The sequence below is a fragment of the Palaemon carinicauda genome, chromosome 2 (assembly GCF_036898095.1).
Source record: "Palaemon carinicauda isolate YSFRI2023 chromosome 2, ASM3689809v2, whole genome shotgun sequence".
Classification (NCBI taxonomy): Eukaryota; Metazoa; Arthropoda; class Malacostraca; order Decapoda; family Palaemonidae; genus Palaemon; species Palaemon carinicauda.
The window spans coordinates 84,246,410-84,251,409 of NC_090726.1; positions in this window are offsets into that span (position 1 = coordinate 84,246,410).

The following is a 5,000-nucleotide window of genomic DNA, read 5'->3' on the forward strand; positions in this document are numbered from 1 at the left end:
AAGCTTGATACTATGGTGACCCAAGAATAATATCACCTGGTGATAACCCTTTAGTTCATGCCACCCTCCCGTCATTGTCACTAAGAATGGGACAAGAGTAATTGTCACCGTCGACCTAACCAAGTTGGACAACCAAGTTTCTCATCCAGCCCACCCTTCACCCAAAGCCTATAAAGCTTTTCGTAATGTGGACCCAAAGGCTCGTTACTTCACCACAGCTAATGCTCTCTATGGGTACTAGAACTGGCAGAAGAATATTGACATTTAACCACCTTTATAATGCCTTATGGTCGGTTCATACATTGCAGAGGACTGATGGGCTTCACAGCTACTGGCGATGCCTTCTGCCCTGCGTGGTGATATGGCCCTTCACAGTGTCCAAAACTGTGTTAAGGTCATAGATGACCTCCTCCTCTACAACGAAGATTACGTTACACACCTTCATCATATTCACGTAGTGCTCACCAGTTGCCGCAAGTTTCGGATCACACTCAATAAGGATGAATTTGTGGTCGCTGCCTCTTCCGTGAACTTCTGTGGATACAGTCTCTTAGGAGACGGCATCTCAGGTGATCAGCAAAAAGTCAGTGCCATCAAAAATATCCCAACCCCTAGGTGATCAGCAGAGAGTCAGTGCCATCAAGAATTTCCCAACCCCGCTAACCTAACAGACCTCAGATTGTTCATGGGATAGGTCACCCAGTTAACAGAGTTTATGCCTGGCATCTCCATTGCAGCCCAGCCTTTATGCCCCCTGATGAGCCCCAAGAAAACATTTGTCTGGACCACCAACCATGATGAAGCCTTTCAACACTTTAAGTTAGCTCTCAATTGTCCACCAGTTCTCGTCCTCTTTGACCAAGACCTACCCGTTGTTCTTCAAATGGATGATTCATGCCTCAACGGCATTGGATATGCTCTCCTGTAGGATCATGGTAATGGACACCTGTGTCTAGTTCAGTGAGGCTCCCATTTTTTTGCCGATGCAGTCACACGCTATGCCTCCATCGAGCTGGAGATGCTAGCCGTTGTCGGGGCAATGACAAAGTGTAGACTGTATATAGCTGGCATACAGCACTTTACTCTGATAACGGATCACCGACTCCTCATACCAATTCTGAATAGGTATATGCTGGATGCCTCTAAAAACTCCCGTATCCAACGCCTCAATGAGAAGATCTTGCCTTATATCTTCACAGCTGTTTGGTGTGTTGGCAAATTTCTTTGTGTTCCAGGAGCATTGTCTCAAGCTCCAGTCAGCTACCCCACACAGGACGACGAGACCTCGGACATTTCTTCTGGTGCTCATCTCCAAACTGTGATAGCCATGAACACCGGACTCTTTATGACAAGTCTTCAGTTCCGGATGCCAACCGGATCTCCAGGATCTTCGTGATACAGCAAGAGCAGATCCCATGTATAATCGTCTACTGGAATGCGTCACAGGATTTCCTCGCAACAGATATGATCTTCACAATTCTCTACCTCCATTCTAGAAACTACATGCAGATCTTTATGCCAGTGGTGACCTTGTCTTGTTTGGAGCAAGAGCAGTAGTTCCAGCCGCCCTTCGTTGCCGTACTTTATCCCACTTGCATGATAGCCACAGAGGTGTAGAAGCAACCAAACACAGGCAAGCAGTCAGTTTTCTGGCCTGGCATTGACTCTGACATTGCTAACACGGACAGAGCTTATGAGGCATGTCAAACATTGCAGCCATCTCAGCAGCAGGAATCTTTAATGAACGACGACAAACCAACAAGACCCTTTGAATCTGTCTAAGCTGACTTCATTATTACAGGGAAAGCTTTCCTCATCATCGTCGATTGCTTATCAGGATGGACTGTTTTCGCACCCTGCAAAGGCAATACTACCGTTTCTAACACAATAAGGATCTTCTGCAGATACTTTCGTGAAGTTGGTGTTCCTCTTCGCCTTAGGACAGATGGAGAGCCACAGTTCACCATAACGGATTGAAGGGATTTTATGAAGAAATAGACAGTTCGATACATAGTAACTTCACCACACTATCCGCAATCGAATGGGCATGCTGAAGCCTCTGTGAAGTCTGTTGAGCACTTCATCCTGAGAATAGCCCTGTCTGGTAACTTAGATTTTGAAGATTTTGACCGTGGCTTGCAGGAGCTCAGGAATACTACTAATTTTACAGGATGCTCCCCTGCCCAGATCCTGTAAAGCCTACCTCTCATGCCATGTATCCATGCCCATCCAAAAGCATTCTCCAAGTAGTGGCAGGTCAAGACAAGACTGACTGTCAGACAGCAAGTTCAGATTCAAGACCCGACCTCTCATCATTAGGACAAAGTTGGCACTCTCATGTGCCATTGAAAGTCAAAAGACTTTCAAATTCGTCGCCCTAGTGGTCGTGTGTGGTGGTGTAATCGCCGTTTTCTTCGATCAGTGAACCCACGTAGTTCCCAAAGACTCATAGAAAAATATTCCGCTCAAAATTTCCCTACGAGCGTTATGGAGAGGGAGGTGTAGGTACATGAAAAAACACATTTAACATGTACAGTACTAGTATTATTTTATTGTCATTATCCTATATATACCATTTATTGTGCTATGTGTATTAAAGCATTATTTCCAGATGTTGCTATCAGCAGATTAATTCATGGCTTATTAATATGATATGGCAACACTTTATCAGCATTGATAACACTTACTTATTGATGCACTGTCTTCTTTGCCCAGGTCTCTTATTAATAGGTTATATTTCAGTTGTATCCACACACTTTGTATTTTACTCGTAATACACATTGAGAACCTACTTTTAAAGTTATATCCTTGCCCCACCTATTCAGGTTAAGGAAGTTACCAACACGTACAATATTATGGAATGTAATAAGTTATCGGAGTTTCATAACCCCTGAATAGGTGGTGTAACATATCAACTATCTTATTTCCTGAAAAAAAAAGACACATGCTCCAGAATTGTAAAGAATTTTATTTTTTTTCGGAATCAATAATTGAGCTATTTGCCTATATATTAGTATCATTTATATTTTTATAGTTTTTATAATAGTTTTAGTAACTTGATTTGTATGACTTAATTAATTAATTTTGCTAAGGTATATTAGTATCTTTTGATTAGAATGAAGTTCATTTTATAGTTTGGCTCTAATTAAATAAATTTTTTGACCTTTACTAAGTAGATTTTTTTATTGCAACATTTTCACTTGACTACATAAACTTAAAATCTAGATCATTTTAATCATTTGCTTTTTTTTTGGGGGGGGTGGGGGGGGGGGTTGTAGCAGCATGCTGCTACACCATCTGATGTATATCGATAAACTATTTGAATTTCAATATGAAATTAGGAAACAGATTTTAGCTTGTTATATGCTAACAGTATTTTACCCGACATTTTTACGAATAGTCCTCTTATCATCTATATAAATATATCATTTCGACAAACTATGATTTAAAGTTGTAGTCTAGCAGGATTATGGTAGGATAAGAGTCTGAATTTGCTGTAATGCATTGGAAAATAAAATAAAAAGTTCAATATAATATTTCTTATCATCTTAAAAATTTCGATGGAACAAATAAAGAATACCTACATGAAACAGGAAAGGACCAAAGTTAAAATAATAAGCAAACATCTTTTATACACACACACATATATATATATATATATATATATATATATATATATATATATATATATATATATATATATATATATATATATATATATCTATATTTATATATATATTTACATACACACGCACACACACACACACACACACACACACACATATATATATATATATATATATATATATATATATATATATATATATATATATATATATATATATATATGTAAATTACATAAGACTTTTGTCATATGTGTAATTGTATTCTTCATTCAACTCAGTATATGTAAATGTGCGTTAATTTTAAGAATTACCTTTTTATTTCACGTATTTTGTTATGATGTCTTATGTAATCACGTTTAGGTATACTGTATTACATACGAGGTATGAACACGAGGTATTACATTGTGTTTATATTCCCACATGTTTAGAATGTGCATAAAATTTCTCAAAATAAATTTACTCATGTTTTTAATGTTTCGATGTGTTGGTGGGTGGAGTTAGTTGAGAGAGAGTTGCTTCGTCATGTGCGTTGGAACTAGTCTTCTACTTGAATTGCTGGCAACTTTTGTGCTGTAAGCACAGCTCCCCACCCCCCTTTTAATATCCCCTGACCAAGAAGAATCTAGAATAAGTAAGTCCACATATGTAGCCCACTGGAATACATGAGCATCAGAAGAGATCCAGCCTGTTCCTATGAAAGAGCCAAAGGTCATCTGCCCTCTCTCCTCTCAAATGCACCAAGTATGTGCTATCTCAAACGGGATTTACAATTTCTATCTAACATATATCATGTGTAGGGTGTTCAACGTTGATGAATATATTGAATGATATTTCAAGTGTATTTTGTTAATGTAAATACTTGCATAACATAGATATTTGTTACTGGCCCTGTGAGTTTATTCTAAACAGTGAAATGTATTTATTTTGGCTAAACTGCTCGGTCACCTCGTGTGATCCAAAAAGACGTAAGTTTAACAGTTACATTTATACATATTTAATTTAGTGTTTAAACATTGAAGTGTTAAAGTGTCAACTATTTGCGTTTATTATAGATATAAGATATTTTCATGAATTATTTTCCAGTGAAACAAATGATTGTATAATTTTCATAAGGTAATATTTTCTTTTTATAGTCTAAGGTTTTGTTCAGATTTAATAATTTGAGTAACTTAATTTTGGTCTTAATTCTTTTTGTATCATTGTTGTAACTTTTTATAGAATATATTTATTTCTGTATGGTGTGTTTTTTTCGATCACCCATATTTCTTAACAGTGCATGCTCGTAGTCCCTGACTAAAATCAAAGTAAGAGGTGGGTTTTTTAATAGTTCTAATAAAATAATTACCTAGTTTTGTATAGTATTAAGAGACCTCT